Genomic DNA, 19,392 nt, shown 5'->3' on the forward strand with positions numbered 1-19,392 from the left:
ATCCCGAGGGTAAGATTTGCAGCGGGGAAAGCCGACTGAAATGGGAAAGACATAGGTGTATTGCTTTTATGGTAGCCTTTTTGGGTTTTCTGGTATTCCCTAGAAAGGATGGGAAAATTAACATACAAATCGCTGGGGTCGTTAGCACTTTGCTCAAACAAGACAACAGCACTCTGGCACCAATGATAATAGCAGACATCTTCCGCGCTCTCACTGTTTGCAAAACCGGAGGTAGTTTCTTTGAGGGTTGCAATATACTACTACAAATGTGGATGATAGAGCACTTATGTCATCTCCCTCAGTTTCTGAAATATGGGACATCACAAAAGACTTGTATAGAAGAGTTTTCCATAAGGGTCGACGGGTTCAGCCTGCCAGAAGGGGTCGCTGAATTGGTCACTCTGCTGCGTTCCGTCTCAGCAAACCAGATAGAATGGGCATTTGGGTGGCTACCCATAGATGAGATCATACACATGTCAGCCGCCAAATCTCATTTGTTGTTGATGCGTCTCCAAAGTATCCAGCCCTATGCGCCATACAGAGTAGTGAGGAAGTTGGGGCGATGCCAAATAGTCCTAAAGGAAGAAGATCTCAGTAGCCAGGTGGTCGAAACCGGGCCTGGTGGGCAGTTCCCTGAAGCAGTCGTTCGGAGAATCTGGAATGAATGTCAAACCCTGAAAGTAGATACTTGTGTACAAGACCGGGCCAAAGGCGAAGTGTCGCCAAAATACCTCACATGGTACAAAAGAGAGCTTGAGCACCAGAGACCAGCTAAGAGAGATCACATCCAAGACTTTGTAGAATCATCGCAAGCACAATGGGGTTGGCTAGCCAAAAAGAAAGAATATCGGGTCGAGATTGGCAAACTAAAACAGCAAATTGAGGGGCTTAAATACCAAAGCAGCTTGCAAATTGATGCTGATACAGGGGAGAAAAGCAAGTTGACTCAAGAAAACAAGGCCCTGAGAGCCCAAATCCGCCAAGACAGAAAGAATGCCGGTAACCAACAGAAAAATCGGTCCAACGAGAGATTGATAGCAGAGCTGAGGAGTCAGGTCAGCAAAAGCCGAGAGGACTTGGAGAGATCTGAAGCTTGCATAGCAAGAATGCGGGTCAGATGGGAAAAAGGTACAATGGCACGGAGAAAGCATCTGCAACAAGTCATAAGGGATTCGGAAATAAGCATCGGACTATTAAGAGAAACAAACTCCACTCTTCAGGAGCGGATCTTTAAACGAGCCCGAGATGCCCAAGCTGACAGAAGGCGCTGTTATGATGTGATGTCCAGAATGGAAAAACAAATGGAGAGGTTCCAAGATCGACTCGCCGACAATGCTCAAGCACTGGGACTGAAAAATCGGCGAATAGAGCAATTATTTAGGGAAAGGGACAACATTCGAGGTAGGATTGACGAGATTGGGCACTACATTTACATGAGATGCTTGGCATGTGAGCAAATTCCTCGTGATACCCTACTCGCCTCCATCATGGGCTACGTTCACCAGATCATGAATGAGTTTAAAAGCTTGCAAAGGGGTCTCACACCAAAGCCCGCGGAAAGGCCGAACGATGCCTCGCGAGCACCTAAGTTGAAATCCTTAATGTATCCCTAGTTAGAGTCTTGTTTGTTGACTTTATGGGTCCGTTATCTTCCCATATGTTGCTTTTTTTTTCATCGAGTCAGGTTAAGAATTTTTGGAATCTGTACTATTGTTGTTCTTTGTTTAAAATAAGTAGTTTGTAATAGCAAATTTTGGTGATGAATTGAATAATTCTAAAAGAATTTTGTGTCTTTACTTTGTGGCAGAACTACGCCCGGTCTGATTCACGCAGGGACATGATACGTAGGCAATCCACATAAGATTCGACCGCCACTAAAAATAAAGAAAAAGAAAAAAGAAGAAAGAAAGAAAAAGGAAAAAAGAGAGAAGAAAAGAAAGAAGAATAATAGAGAGGAAAGCGGAGGTTCCCAAATTACTTTAAAGGCACAAATAAAGCAAGCCGGGATGATGCATGCGGTTGAAGCAAAAACATGTTAGAAAGGATTAACTGCTTAGGAGCATTGCATCCCCAACGTGCGATTACCAAATCTATTAAACTCTAACGCTAACAAGTTTGTTGTTTTCAAATACCAGACAGTTAGTTGTTAAAGCGTTCTGGCAACACATCCTTATCAAACCAGATCCAAGGGACCTGTACCAATAATCATGACTACTTCAGAAAATAGTGCCGAGGAAGAAAGGCCAGTAAGCCAGTTGCTAAAAGAGGCAATGGAGAAGATAGAGAGGATGGGATTGGAGATGAATGAGATGTAGTTAGCCTTGGATAAAGTACAAAAGAGCCCTGAACCACTAAGGCATATGTCGGAATACCCTCACTCCGGCCCTTCAACAAGCCTCCCGAATCACCCCTATTATCAGGTGAGAAGCCCCTATGATTCCCAAGCTCCACCACCCCATCAACATCTCCCAACACCAAATGTTCCCACTTTTATGGGACCCACACCAGCCACACTACAAAGATTAACTAGTGAGCCGTTGTTTTAAGCTCACGATGCGCAGAACTATCCCCTTGAACCCACATTCAATGCACCAGAACCCCATACCTATAATCTACACTTGGAGGTCCCGGCGGAGATTGAAAAGCCGGTTAAGGTGCCAGATCAAGATGAGGTAATGAGGAAGTTCAAAAGCCTAGAGCAATCCTTCAGGAGCATGCATGGATTGGGCAACCAGGTCAGCGTGGCCTACAAGGATCTATGCCCTTTCCCGGACGTCCAACTCCCAGAAGGGTTCAAAATGCCCAAGTTTGACTTATACGAAGGGCACGATGATCCTATGGCACATTTGCGTGGTTTTTGTAGCAAAATGAGAGGAGAAGGCGACAAAGATGAGCTGCTGATAGCTTACTTTGGTCAAAGCTTAAGTGGATCGGCATTGGAATGGTATACCAGGCAAGATCCTAGCAGATGGTACACTTGGGATGATCTAGCGCAGGCTTTCGCGGGTCACTTTCAATACAATCTCGAGATAGTCCCTGACCGTCTCACATTACTGAGGACCGGAAAGAAGCCTGGGGAAAGCTTTCATGAGTTTGGTTTCCGCTGGAGAGAACAGGCAGCCAGGGTTGATCCTCCCATGAGAGAGGGGGAAATGGTGGACTACTTCCTGCAAACGCTGGACCCAACTTACTTTGGTCACTTGGTGACGACGGTGGAAAAATCCTTCAATGAAGTAGTAAATATAGGGGTTATGATAGAGGAGGGACTGAGGTCTGATAAAATCTTGAATTACTCAGCGCTCAACGCAACGACCCAGGCTATTCAGAGCGGCATGGGAGGTGCGCTGGGGAGGAAAAAGAAAGAAGAAGTCGCCACGGTTGAGACAGGCAGTTGGTCTAGGTCCGGCAAACCATACTACAACCAACCCAGACCCCACAATACAAATTATCCATACAGCCCGCTACAACACTACTGTCCACCTCAAGAATCACACTTCTCCGTGCACCAAGCCTAAACATATACTCAGCCTCCGGTTCGCCCGTAATGGCGTGCGCCGGCCCCCCAAAACGCATATCCACCACCCCAAAATGCCTACCCTCCACCAATGGCATACAGGAACCCTCCAGGGGCGGGCTTTCGAGGAAATCAAGTTGCTAGAAATGACAGGCTACAGAGACAGAGAGCCTTTACTGAGTTGGGAGAGACCTATACCGCCTTGTTCCACAAATTGAGGCAACTAGGTTTGGTTAGTCCTATCTAACCTATGGGGCCAAACCCCCCACCCCAAAATTTGGACCGATCGATAAGCTGTGAGTACTGCTCAGGAATGCTAGGGCATGATACCGAAAAATGTTGGAGGTTGAGGCACACAATACAAGATCTTATTGATGCCAACAAGATCGAGGTCCAGACGCCCGAGGCACCCAACATCAACCAGAACCCATTGCCAGTGCACCACGAAGCTCACATGATCGAGTTGGTGTACAAGGGAGGAGAGCCGAGGAAACCCTCACCGACGGTGATGATGATCCATACCACTCCGAAAGAAGAATCAACCGGTGGGGAAGCAGGGGTACAGTTCAAGGGGGAAGATATCAAGCCAGTGGTGATATTAGGGAAGAGTCCATCAACCGCAACAAGGAAACCAGAGCCAGCCAAATTGGTGGTATCAGGAACGTCATCCATACCCGTAGTTGTTGTGAAAGGGGTCTGCAGGGAATCGGCCATCATAAAGCCGGTAGTCTAATTTCCAGTGATTGATAGCAAGGCCGTGCCTTGGAAGTATGAAAAGGCAGTGGTAATGTACAAGGGAAAGCAAGTGGAGGAGGATAGTTGTGAGGCATAGGGACTGACTCGATCAGGACGGTGTTTTGCTCCAGTGGAGTTGAGAAGGTCCAACCCAGCAGTAACAAAGAAACCCGTGTCATAAGAAGAGGCGGAGGAATTCTTGAAAAAGATCAAAGTGCAGGATTATTCCATTGTCGAACAATTGAAGAAAATACCAGCCCAGATCTCGTTGTTATCACTATTGATCCATTCGGACGAACATCGCCGGGCCCTGATGAAGATACTGAATGAAGCTCATGTGCCCAATGAAATTTTAGTAAACCACCTTGAAACGATTGCCAACAAAATTTTTGAGCTAAACAGGGTAACGTTCTCTGATGACGATCTGCCAGTGGAAGGCACGGAACATAATAAAGCTCTCTACTTGACTGTAAAATGTGAAGATTTGGCAGTTACTCGGGCGTTGGTGGATAACGGTTCAAGTGCCAATATTTGTCCATTATCCACCTTGAACCAGCTGAAGGTTGACCATGGTAGAATCCATAAGAACAACATTTGCATTCGAGGATTTGATGGAAGTGGAACAGACATTGTGGGGGATATTATACTCGAGTTGACCATCGGCCCGGTCAAGTTTACCATGGAGTTCCAGGTATTGGATGTCGCAGTATCTTATAACCTGTTGTTGGGACGATCGTGGATCCACGCGGCCAAAGCGGTGCCATCCACCTTGCATCAAATGGTCAAGTTCGAATGGGACAGACAAGATGTCGTGCTGCATGGGGAAGACACTGTGTGCACCATGGGAGGCACCATTGTGCCCTTCATAGAAATCAACTGTGACAAAGGTCCCTGGGTTTACCAGATTTTTGATGCAGTGTCAGCAAACAAGATTCCCGAGGGTGAAAGAATTCCACACCCCAGGGTAGCTTCCGCGACCGTCATGATGGTTTCAGAGATGCTGGGTAATGGGTTTGTGCCAGGAAAAGGCCTGGGGGCTGAGCTTCTGGGTATTCTTCAACCTGTCTCCTTGCCCAAGAATTTAGAGACCTTTGGATTGGGGTTCAAACCTACTGCGGTGGATGTAAAGCGAGCGCGAAAAATGAAGAATAGAGTTTGGGTTCTTCCCAAACCAATTCCGCGTCTCTCCAGATCCTTTGTTAGAGCGGGTGCCAAAGGATCACCGGTCCCGAAAATTCTAGGACCATTGATTGAGATGGACAGGGATCTGAATCAGAGCTTCAAAAGGTTGTTCGTTGATGTCCATGTAATAGAAGTTAGAGAGGGTTCCAGCAGAGCGGGCATACAGTTTGTGGGGCCTAAGGCCAATACCAACAATTGGACGGTTACTCATCTTCCTACCCGGGGGGAGTCCTGGTAGTAGGCTCTGATTTTTTTTCTTTCTTGTTTTTCGAATTATTCCAAGGTATAATCCAAATCTTATTTTATTTTGTAAAGTGTGAACCCTGTTATCCCGCATTTTTAATAAAATTCTCTTTTCTTGTCTCATTTTTTTTTTGTTTTTTTCTCTTTTTGAACAGTTCTCTTTTTACTGGTTCTAATGACATGGCATGCACAACGGATCTTCGACCTAGTATAATAAATCAATCGGACTCCGACTTAATTATACAAGAGATCGGTTATGATGATGAGTCCGAATATGACGAGGCTGAAGTCTTCGAAGAAATAAACCGAGAATTGTGCCAATTCGAAGAGAAACCCAAGCCTAATCTGAATGACACCGAAGCTGTCAATCTAGGGGATGCAGATAATGTCAGAGAAACCAAAATCAGCATCCACATTGAGCCAAGCATCAGGGAGGAATTAATCAAAGCTCTCGTTGAGTTCAAAGATGTTTTTGCATGGTCATATGATGATATGCCGGGATTAAGCACCGATCTAGTGGTTCACAAATTGCCCACTGACTCGGTATACCCTCCGGTCAAGCAAAAACTGAGGAAGTTTAAGATGGATATGAGGAAGTGACCAAGCAGCTGCAGGCGAAAGTCATTCGGGTCACTCGATATCCCGATTGGTTGGCCAATGTGGTACCAGTGCCGAAGAAGGATGGGAAAATTAGGGTATATGTCGACTACCGCAATCTCAACAAGGCAAGTCCTAAGGATAATTTTCCATTGCCCAACATCCATATCTTGATCGATAATTGCGCTGGGTGCGAGATCGGATCCTTTGTGGACTGCTATGCAGGATATCATCAGATCTTAATTGACGAAGAAGATGCGGAAAAGACGGCTTTCATTACGCCATGTGGAACTTACTGCTACCGGGTAATGCCATTCAGATTGAAGAATGTTGGGGCAATGTACATGCGAGCAATGACTATTGTGTTTCATGACATGATACACAAAGAAATCGAAGTGTACGCAGATGATGTGATCATAAAGTCTTGGCGTCAGGAAGACCATGTAGCAGACCTAAGGAAGTTCTTTCAAAGACTGCGAAGGTATGATATTAAGCTCAACCCGGCCAAATGCGCCTTCAGGGGTTCCATCAGGAAAGCTGTTTGGATTCATCGTCAGTCGACGGGGTATTGAGTTGGACCCATCCAAGATCAAATCCATCCAGATTTGTCGTTGTCACACCTCCTTTTTCCGTACCCGCGAGGTTACAAGGGAGTTTTTTCCGATTAAAGGAAAATCGAAACGGGATTGGTTTATTTATTTCAGAGTCACCACTTGGGAGGTTTTAGGGTGTCCCAAGTCACCAATTTTAATCCCGAATCGAGGAAATGAATGACTCCATATTACAGTCTGCGTACCAGAAATCCGGATAAGGAATTCTGTTAACCCGGGAGAATGTGTTAGGCATTCCCGAGTTCCGTGGTTCTAGCACGGTCGCTCAACTGTTATATTCGGCTTGATTATCTGATTTTATACAAATATGAACTTATGTGCGAATTTTAAATCTTGACCGCTTTTATTATTATTTTTTACGAGAATTGCAACGTCGTGAAATATATCTCGAATCATGTTACATCAATGCACCCGTGGTTATTGACATATCTCGACTCGGTTGAGATTTGAATTTGGGTCACATAAATGTGCACCCGAATTAAGGAGAATAAATTATTAAGACGCGCCTAAAGCAACTAACGTATTGTTATTTTGGGGAAGACCGTAAAATTTGCTAAACGGCCTGTCCCGAATTCTAAGTATTTTAATATATATACATTTAGAGGGCCCCGCAGCTTCTACATTTTTTGTTTGTCGAGGCTCGTCTCATTTATTATTAAAAGGAATTTACAACGTCATGGAAATGCATCTCGGGCCACGCCACAATCAATGTGCCCGTGACTAGAGACATATTTCGACTCCGTTGAGATTTGGATTTGGGTCACATAAATGTGCACCCGAGTTTAGGGAGATAACATTATTAAAGGCGCGCCTAAAGCAACTAGCGCATTATTATTTTGGGTAGGGCCGTGAAATTTGCTAAACGGCCCGTCCCGTAATCTAAGTATTTAATACATATATTTTGTGAGGGCCCCGCAATTTGTCCCTTTTATTTGGCGAGGCTCGTCTCATTTTTTTTTTTTAAAAAAAGGGATAAGGCTAAAATAACCACATTTCTGCTACTTTGCGAGGTCATGGGTTGTAGATCGAACTTATTTGATGAAACGAGTATTTTTCCGTGGAATTAAAATTACTACTATGGTTTTAACATTTACTACCACATACGTAAACAACTATTAAGACAAGCTAAAATAATTAACACCTTTCCCCTATTATGACAAATATTTGGATAACAACAATCTAAACATGAAGAAGCCAAAATGTCAAATACCTACTTGAAGCAAACGAAACAAAGGAAAAAGACGTTCACGGCCAAATTTCAATACCATACGGAGTTAATTAACAAAAATAGCCATTCGCAAACATCATGTATATATGTCTCGCTCAATTCGCGCACTATCCGCATGAACTAGGATGGTATCCTAAAACATCACATATACATATTACTAACAGAAAATATGAGGTATACGGACAGAGATGACCTACCTGAGATTAACGTTCGATGCGTTGGACCTGCGAAGAAACCTCGGACAACAACCTCGATGTACCGGACCTCGACGAACCAAAGACGATCTCAACGGACCTCACCCCGGACAGAACTTCTGGGCTACCTTTTCGAACGTTTTACGGTTAAGCTTCAGCTGGGGTGTGTGTGTGTTTTCGGTTAGTCATGGCAAGGAGGAAGGGTCGTTCATGGTTGGACGTTGCAGGCAGTCGTTTGGATGTGGGGGTGCGACTGGATGGTCACCTTGGGCAGTGACAACGGGAAGCAACAGCAATTGCTATTGGATATAAACTGAGGCGTGGGGGTCGTGCTGGTTCAGCTGGTAGCGGGCAGCAATGGTGGTAGACGACCGGACTGGGGACGACGAACAGCCGTGGTCGTCGGGGTTGCAGCGATGGAGGGAGTTCAGTGGTGGTGTTTGGTGGTGGTGACAGTAGGTTGACGGAGGGAGCTGGTGACAGTGGTTTATGGGTATGGGTTTTCTGGCTTTGTTTGGTGGTCGTGAGGCAGCTGGTGGGTTGTTGACGGACGTGAGGAGTCTGGTCAGAGGTGGAAGGGTCGTGGTGGTTTTGGGTAGGTTTGACGATAGTTTAGGGTGGTGTTTGGGTGGTGGTCTGTTTGGTGGTGTTTTGGGTGGTGGTCTGTTTGGTGGTGGTTTGGCAGTAGTCGACGGGCAGTGATGAACGGGAGGGAGCTGGGGCGACGTCCGGGGGGTAAGGTGCGACTGGTTTTTGTTGGGGAGCTCCTAGGGTTTTTTCTTCTTCTTCTTTAGGAAGAAGACGATGCACAGTGATCGTGCCAAATTTTCCAAATTTTTCAAAGTCCCCCCCTCAAATCCTTGGCTTCCCGTGTATTTGATACCCCTTTGCCAAGAAAAATGAGCCCCACGCGTGGTGGGGTTCAAGACTTGTGTCCCCCACGCGTGGTGGGGTTCCCCGTGTACGGTGTTCCGTCCGTGTTCCCCACGTGTGGTGGACTCGGATTATTATGGGCTAGGTCCGAAAATTAGGCCTAAACGCGGGTAAGTTTAAACCCAAATTTTATTCTTTTACCCGGATCCGAGAGTAAGAACACGACGTTGCCTAACTAGTCCTAGGTAAGCAAAATAACTACCAAAAGACTAATATTTGAAACAAAACTATATCTTTTAAATATATTTTTTCAAGATTAAAATAGCTACAAAATATTAATAAAACTATTTTTTGTAATTTTCGTTTTTATATAAAGTAATATTTTTGTTTTTTTTCAAAATTAAAATGACTACGAAACGTTAATAGAACTATATTTTTTTGTAATTTTCGAATTTATATAAAGTACCAAAATAAATTACAATTTTTTTGTATTTTTTTCAAGTTTATGAGAAATACATAAACCAAAATTTATATATATTTTTGTAATTTTCTCTTTTACGACGAAATAAAGTAAAATAGTCCAAATAGCTATATTGGACCTAAATTAAAATATTCACGCTAAAAATGTAAAAATTCTCGGGGAGGGTCAAAAATCACGTGTCTACAGCCGCCGCCAAAGAACAAGACAGAGGTAATGAGTCTGTTGGGAAGACTAAATTATATCAGCAGGTTCATTGCTCAACTCACGGCGACTTGTGAACCCATATTTCGGCTGCTGAAGAAAGATGTTGCGGTAGACAGGACGGTGGAGTGTCAAGAGGCTTCGACCAGATCAAAGGGTATCTGTCAAATCCACCTGTGTTGGTCCCACCTGAGCCGGGGAGACCATTAATTCTTTATCTAACGGTCCGGAGAATTCGTTTGGCTGCGTGTTGGGGCAACACGACATTACAGAAAGGAAGGAGCAGGCCATTTATTATCTTAGCAAGAATTTTACAGTATATGAGGTCAAGTACACTCAACTCGAGAGGACATGTTGCGCCCTAACTTGGGTGGCTCAAAAGTTGAAGCACTATTTGTCCTCGTATACTACTTATCTCATTTCCCGTCTGGATCCATTAAAGTACATTTTCCAGAAACCTATGCCTACAGGGAAGTTAGCAAAATGGCAAATTTTGCTCACAGAGTTTGATATCGTCTATGTGACGAGGACGGCCATGAAAGCCCAAGCGCTGGACGATCACTTGGCTGAGAATTCTGTTGATGAAGAATACGAGCCATCGAGGACGTATTTTCCAGACGAGGAAGTAATGCATATAGGTGAGCTGGAATTACCCGAGGAACCAAGTTGGAAGCTTTTCTTTGATGGAGCCGCAAACGCGAAAGGGGTTGGAATAGGAGCGGTACTCATTTCTGAAACAGGACGTCACTATCCTGTTACAGCTCAGCTACGTTTCTATTGTACCAACAACATGGCCGAGTATGAAGCATGCATTTTGGGTCTGCGACTAGCTGCAGACATGAATGTCCAGGACGTTTTGATCTTGGGAGACTTGGACCTCCTGGTGCATCAGATTCAGGGTGAATGGGAAACACGGAATTTGAAACTCATACCATATCGATAATGTTTGCACGATCTGAGCAAGCGATTTCGATCAGTGGAATTCATACACATCCCAAGAGTTCATAATGAGGTTGTCGATGCATTGGCCACCTTAGCATCAATGTTACACCATCCCGACAAAATGTATATTGACCCATTGCACATTCAGGTTCGTGATCAGCATGCTTATTGCAACATGGTAGAGGAGGAAGTGGATGGCGAGCCATGGTTTTATGACATAAAGGAGTACCTCAAAATGGGGACATATCCAGAGCAGGCCACCGGAGACCAAAAAAGAGTCATTCGGCATTTGTCAAATGGTTTCTTCCTCAGTGGAGGAGTGTTGTACAGAAGAACCCCAGATTTGGGATTGCTAAGATGTATAGACGCCGGTCAAGCCACGACAGTTATGGCAGAGGTGCATGCTGGAATTTGTGGGCCACATATGAGCAGATATGTATTGGCAAAGAAGATTCTTCGAGCAGGGTACTATTGGCTCACTATGGAGCATGATTGTATCAATTTCGTGCAGAAATGCCATCAATGTCAGATACACGGAGATCTGATTCATTCTCCGCCGACAGAATAGCATACAATGTCAACGCCATGGCCATTTGTCGCATGGGGCATGGATGTCATTGGGCCTATTGAGCCGGCAGCGACCAACGGCCATAGGTTCATTCTGGTGACCATCGACTACTTCACCAAGTGGGTTGAAGCTAAAACTTTCAAGTCGGTAACCAAGAAGGCAGTGGTGGATTTTGTTCACTCCCATATCATCTGCAGATTTGGGGTCCCGAAAGTGATCATCACGGATAATGGTGCAAATCTTAACAGCAATTTGATGAGGGAGGTGTGCCAACAATTTAAGATTACACACCGCAATTCCACCCCATATCGTCCCAAGGCGAATGGGGCAGTTGAAGCAGCCAATAAGAACATCAAGAAGATACTGAGGAAGATGGTAGAAGGATCTAGACAATGACATGAGAAATTACCCTTTGCCTTGTTGGGTTATCGCACTACAGTCCGAACTTCCGTTGGTGCAACTCCTTATTTGTTGGTATACGGAACTGAAGCAGTAATACCAGCAGAGGTCGAAATTCCGTCCCTCCGAATTGTCACTGAAGCCGGAATTGACGACGATGAATGGGTCAAAGCTCGACTGGAGCTGTTGAACTTAATAGATGAAAAAAAATTGGCAACAGTGTGTCATGGCCAGTTGTATCAGAAAAGAATGACAAGGGCATACAATAAGAAGGTGTGCCCCAGAAAATTTGAAGTAGGGCAGCAAGTATTGAAACGGATCCTCCCACATCAGGTCGAAGCAAAAGGCAAGTTCGCCCCAAATTGGCAAGGGCCTTATGTTGTGACCAGAGTGTTATCCAACGGCGCTTTATGTCTAACAGATATTGAAGGAAGATGCGTCGACATGGCTATCAATTCTGATGCAGTCAAAAGATATTATGCGTAATTTCTTTGATTGTGATAGTTATTAGCTCATTTGTTTATACTTGGTACTTATTGGATAATGAAATGACGGAGGCAATTCTTTCTTCTATCCAAACATTTTTAACCTTTGTTTCCCTCTTTGAGCCTTATTTATTCTTTCATACCCCTATTTTGGAGTCATTAATGGGAAAAATATATGGAAAAAAAAAAGAAAAAAAGAAAAGAAAAATGAAAACAAGATAAAGGTCATAAGAAAAACAAATGAATCATGGGAACTACGTTTGACATGATTCCTCAAAGAGGATACGTAGGCGCCTCACGGCTCGGTCATAGTGTACATAGTGTGCATAGTGTGCATAATGTGCATAGTTCAACATAGTGTAACAAAAATAAAATCCCCCAAGTAAGAAAACTGGGGCAGAAGTTATGTTTTAAAGTTTCAAAAAAGGTTTGATTCCAAGAGTTGTAGTGGTGCACCCATCAAAGTTATTTTGAATTTTTGATAGCCTTTCTTTCAGCCCCATACCAAAACCAACATCGATGTCCAAAAAAGACCTCCCGATCAATATCCGAGAGGTGCCAAGTCAGGCAAATGAAAACCGGGAATAATACACAGATCCCCAGCAAAGAAGAGGATCATAAACTGGAAATGAATTGATAGCCGAAAAGAATCTCCAGAAGAGAGAGTCATATCGGCATCACTCCAATCCCCCGCTGAAAAAAAATAAAATAAAATGAGAGAGTCTTATCGGTGAAAACCTTCACGGGCACCATAAGGCGACGAAAGATGAGAGAAATAAAACGAGAGAGTCTTATCGGTGAAAACCTTCACAGGCACCATAAGGCGACGGGAGCTGAGAGAAAGGAGAGAGTCTTATTAGTGAAAACCCCTCGAAGGGCACTATAAGGCGACAAGATAGATTGGCAAAAAGGATCCGCATTTGCGAAGAGGTGGGCACCTATTTATCCCCAGCAAGTGAGGCCATCAGGAAGATTGATTGATACAAATAGACTGGGTCGATTAATCCGTAATGCACGACATGATCGTTGGGACCAGTCATACCGTCCAGATAAGTTCTTTCCTTTTCTTCCCTCCCAGCATTTGTTCAGAAAGATTTTTCTCTTTTTCTATCTTTTCATTTCTTTGTCTAAAAAGACTTTTTCCAGAAATTTGTTTTGAGAAGGATTTTTCAGAGTTTACTACCAGTGGCCAAAATGGTACAAAACAAAATGCGAAGGTGACAGGCCAAAGACAAGGCAATAAGACAAAAGGCGTTTGTTGCAAGACCAAATGACAAACTGGCCTAGAAAGTTAAGGGGAACATGGAGAAAAGTGGAAAACAACGGTTGAGGAACTTAGAGACCAAGTTCAAAGAGGATCCCCAGCAGAACTTCGATAGATCACTGACCAAGTTCCAAGGTGGTCAGACAACACAGAAAGGGGAAAGGAGAAAGAGAGAATTGATCCGCTGCCAAATAACCCCAACAGTCTTATCCTTAATAACATTATCCCTAGAGGATAACATTTTATCCTCTGCAGTACTGAGGGAAAATAATTTTGAAGGGAGTAGTTTTGGAGTTGAAGAAGACTCCTCCGACATGTTTTGAAACAAAAAAGCGAGGAAGGGATAAATAGAAAACCATCCCCAGCAGAAATACTATCCCCAACAGACATATCATCCCCAGCAAGCAACCTTATCCCCAACCAGTTTCAGGAGCATAGAGCAAGGGAAAGGGATAAATGGAAACCATCCCCAGCAGGAGTGACACGATCACTCACCATGTCAAAACTAACAAAATTTTCTTTGATTTCTACAGCAAAATAAAGGTTGATGATGGCAGAAAGACACGCCACAAGGAAGGTCACCAAAACCGGGGCAGAAAATTGTATGTCGTTGTCAAAACTTTTCTCGGAGGAACGAGGAAACAAATTCAAATATTTCCATGGTCTTAGTTAAATAGGCGCCCACCTGTATAATGAGAGGAATACCTTTATGTCTTAGTTAAATAGGTGCTCACCTGTATAATGAGAGGAATATTTTCATGGCTTTAGATAAATAGGCTCCCACCTATATAATGAGAGGAATACTTTTATGCTTTAGATAAATAGGCACCCACCTGTATAATGAGAGGAATATTTTCATGGTCTTAGTTAAATAGGCGCTCACCTGTATAATGAGAGGAATATTTTTATGGTCTTAGTTAAATAGGCGCCCACCTGTATAATGAGAGGAATATATTTTTTGTCTAAGATAAATAGGCGTCCACCTGTATAATGAGAGGAATATTTTTATGTCTTAGTTAAATAGGCGCCCACCTGTATAATGAGAGGAATATTTTTATGCTTTAGATAAATAGGCGCCACCTGTATAACGAGAGGAATACTTTTATGCTTTAGATAAATAGGCACCCACTTGTATAATGAGAGGAATATTTTCATGGTCTTAGTTAAATAGACGCCCACCTATATAATGAGAGGAATATTTTCATGGTCTTAGTTAAATAGGCGCCCACCTGTATAACGAGAGGAATATATTTTTTGTCTTAGATAAATAGGCACTCACATGTATAATGAGAGGAATATTTTTATGCTTTAGATGGATAGGCGCCCACCTGTATAACGAGAGGAATATTTTTATGCTTTAGATATATAGGTGCCCACCTGTATAATGAGAGGAATACTTTCATGTCTTAGATAAATAGGCACACACCTGTATAACAAGAGGAATATTTTTCAGTCTTTGCATTTTCAGGTCTTGAAACCAGCAACTCACCAGAAAACAGAAGGTTGCAACAAGAGATCCCAGCGCAAATTCAAGCGCATGAGCCAAAAGGGAGATAAGATAAATCTCGAGAAGAGCGGCTTTTGAACATCAAATTATTCCCAGTATAGCGAAAGCTTAATAAAGGAAGCCATATCCCCAGCGGACAGAACCAGATAGTGAGAATTGGTATTCAGAGAAGCAAAAGGCCGGTATTATCCCCGTTAGTTCTCGGAAGAAAGAAACACTGGAATAGACGCAAGCCGACAAGAAAGCAAGGCGTCAAGAACAAATGGAAGATAGACGGGATTTTGTAATCCGTTATCTAGTCTAGCTTCTTGATTTTTCTTTTAAGCATGGTGTAATAAGGAGATCGATAAGCAGTAGTATCGGCATGCAGCAGCAGTAACAGCAAATCGCAGTTCCATGGTAGTCCCAGCTACCAAAATTTCCCGAACTACATTAACCTGATTCCCTTTTGGCCAGGGATATATAGGAAACCTTTGAGGCAAAGGTTCGGTTAAATCTTTTCTCAAAAAATGCCTCACACGGAGTACTCCAACAGGGCAAAAATCGCTCGTATCCGCTCACTTTATCTTTGCACGAAAGCTCTTTGTGCTTTCGGACAAAGAGGGGCAGCTGTGAGCACGTGATTTTTGCTTCGCGGAAACTACTCCAAAAGAAATCGAAAATACAAGTTACCTTTGGGTACAATTTTGAGAATTTGCGTGACGTTTTGATAATTATTCTGTCCGTAAATGCTCGCCTTGCTATAGTTAAAAATACAAAAATACATGTTGCATGCATTTAGGAATTAGTGGTGCATTTACGAATTAATTAACCATAATTTGGTTAAAAGAAAATCACAAAAATTATGCACGTGTATTTCTTGTCATTGTGTGATTTTATTTTTTAATATTGTGTGTTAATTATTATAGGTGTTAAATAATATGTGTGTAATTTTATTTTGATTTTATAATTTATTTAGGATTTTGTTTAATTTTGATATTAAAGAAGGAAGGAAATGGGTGAAAATAAAGGAAATCGGGATTGGGCCACCCTAGGTGGACCCAAATCCAGGCCCAAAACAACCCCCCATATCCGGTCCAATTTGGTCCAGTTTTGAGACGCCTCAAACGGCGTCGTTTTGGTTCCTTTTAATCGGAGTCATTGGATTAAATCAATCAAACGGCCAAGATTTCATCTCCCTTACCTGTTACCTGAACCCGACCCGTTTCCTGGTTTGAACCGACCCCCCTACTTAACCAAACGACGCCGTGTTGGTTAACTCTCCTAATCCTAGCCATCGATCTTGATTGATCCAGCGGCCAAGATTAAACCACCCACCCCGTATATAAGACCCAATCCATCACCCCACGCCCCAAACCAAACCCCCACTTGCCTACTATTCATCTTCGTCCCAGAAACCCCCCCTCTTAAACCCTAGCCGTCTTAGGATTCCCCCACCGTAAACCCGGAAACCACGACTCCGACGACTACCAAAATAACACCCCTGATGCACCCAACTACCCTGAACACGAATCTGTTAACCATTTACCTCAAATCACTCTATAGCTTCTCGAATCTTCAATCGAAGATTCGAGCAAAAACCAGATCTACACCCACCTACCCCAAACTCATACCACAACACCTCCTGACCTCCCTCACACCCTAAACGTTGTTGGTTCCGTTTGAATCTGACCAGAACTGAACGAATCCCAAATCAGACCACGAAGAACCCTAAAAAGACCAAAAGTTGAGGTCTTTCCGAATTGAAAGACGATGTGGGATCTAATCGACCTTAGTCGAGGTGTTCTCAGTTAAGAACACTCGATTAAGGTCCATTCGACCCCAAAAATGGTCGAGTCCGAGTTCGAGCCTGGGTCATTTTGTTTTGAGCTTCCAAGATAAGTTTCTTTTTCCCTTGTCAGTGTTTGAATTTCTTTTTGTGTTTGTCAGCATGTCTAGCTAATTTGCTGATTTGTTCTGTCATTTTCTTTCAGTTCTGTCCATCTTCAAGTAGACCTGTTATTTAGTCAATTCTTTTTGTTCGTGGTTAATCTGTTGTGATGAACTGTGTGTGCAACTTGATTAAAATCATCAAATAGTTAGTTAATACTTAGGTTCCCTGTTTGCCCCAAAGCTATGAATCGCTCTGTATCGATGTTTTAGTATGTTTATTCCATTGTGTGCATATAATCAATTGAATAAGTGTCGTCAACTGATTCACTTGAAAAAACTAAAAAATCATGAGTCTGCTCATTTCAGTGTGATTACTAGCCTGTTCCTCTTATCTATGGTGAGACTTGTATCAATGGGCCTGTTGCAGCAATGCTTCGATCTTAGTTTGCCTCCTCAACTGTCTATTGGATCAATTGGTTTCGAGTTGGTCAGGATTGGTCTCCAATATGACCAACTCATACCATTTGATTAGCACCCCTGTTTGTGATCTGACTTTTGAGTTGAACTTAGGTTAGGAATTAGGTATAGCTGTAGAAATCTAACAGACCAACCTGAAATCAGTATTGAATTTAAGTTGATTAGCTAATAGCCAGTGATTAGTTGAATTTAGAGGGGTTTATATACTGACTATTAAGGGTTAGGGTAACACAGTAATATGCAAAGGGTTAAGGGGTAATTTTGGGAGTTTAGTAGCATGTTAACAGGCTGTTAAAGTTGGGGTCTGCCTAGGGGTCATTTGATAAACTTATTTTAATGACAATGAGGAACAAAACAACAAGCATGGGAATTAAGTGAATATTATAATAAACCCATAACTCTTGATTAAAACAAATAGGACAAGCATGGGGAACAATATAGTGGGCATCAAGAAAAGACATTTAGGCGTGGGCATTGTTGATTAATTTAAAGGGGTATGGGCAGAGGGGAAAGGCATCCTGGGGGCTTGCCATTTCTGGCTTATAAATAGGCTGATTTAGAGTTAAGGGAAGGGGGCTGGACAGTTTTAAGTGTGGAGAGAGAAGAAAAAGCAAAAAACAAGGCTGGTTTTTCAACCTTGAATAGGTCAGTCTAATTTCATAATAATATAGAGTGAGATTGTGCTGGATTTTTGAAGATAACAAATCAGAGGCTATTGCTTTTTGCATCTGTTTCCTTCTCTGCCTTGCCTGTACTTGTTTTGGGGGTGCTGCTGGGCTGCACACTGGGTTCTTTGTTGTTGGTTTTAAAAAATCTGACTCCTGGGTGGTGGTGTTGCTGATTGTTGTTTTCTGTTGCTGCTGTTGTTGTGTATGCTACTGCTTCCACTGATCATTCCTCTTCTTCTTTTGCTTTCCCAAATATTAGGTACACAACTGATACACTGGTCAATATAGGCTGAAATTTGAAGTATGAATACAAAAATGAAGAGTTGAAGTTATTTTGAATTCAGTTTACAAATACACTGAACATTAGTTGTATGTATGATAGTTCACTTTCTCTACTAGAACCATGTATTTAGCTGTGATGTAACTGAACCTTTATACATATCATTTAGTTGGAGAACTCTATGTTTTTCTTATAATTAAAAGGGACCAATGTTGTAGTAGTCATGTTCTATTAGTTCATTATTGTTTGTCAAGAAGCATGTTAGGTACCCAATAGTTACTTCTTTAAACAAATGGCCTGTTTTTAAATTGGTAGGAATATTGCTTGATTAGACAAGCAGTACTTTACATTTCAGCCCCCTTATAAATGTCAAACATATACAAAATAAGTTAACTAGGCCCAATTGGAATAAGGATGGCCCAGGTCGAGTTTCACGTTATGCACATTGAGCCTGGGCCCATAACTGTCAAACGGAATGCCCGTATCACGTCCATTTTTCAACAAATCATGTTCGAAACTTAACTATAATACTCATAAGTATGTAAATAAAGTAGGACCTTTTCATTTATTTTAGAGACAAACAAAATAGAAAACATAGTCACTTTAGGACGGCTTGTAAAATAAAATGAGGCGCTCCTCACCAAATAAAATCACAAATTGCGGGACCCTCAATAAACATATACAATAATTGGTTAGACTTCGGAGTCGACCGTTTAGTGAATTTTCACGGCCTCTTCCTAAGATAACAATATGTTAGCCTCTTTAGACGCGATTTAATTAAATTACATTCTTAAACTCGGGTGCACATTTATGTGACCCAAATCCAAATCTCAACGGAGTCGAAATGTGTCTCTAATCACGGGTACATTGATTGTGACGTGGTCCGAGATGCATGTCCATGACGTTGCAAATTCCTTTAAAAAATAAGAATGAGATGAGCCTCACCGAATAAAAATACAAAATTGTGGGGCCCTCGGTAAATATTTGCTTTAAAATTGCTTAGACTTCGGGATGGACCGTTTAGCAAAATTTCACGGCCCTACCCAAAGTAAATGATACGCTAGTCGCTTT

Source organism: Nicotiana sylvestris, chromosome 7 (genome assembly GCF_000393655.2).
Source record: "Nicotiana sylvestris chromosome 7, ASM39365v2, whole genome shotgun sequence".
Lineage (NCBI taxonomy): Eukaryota > Viridiplantae > Streptophyta > Magnoliopsida > Solanales > Solanaceae > Nicotiana > Nicotiana sylvestris.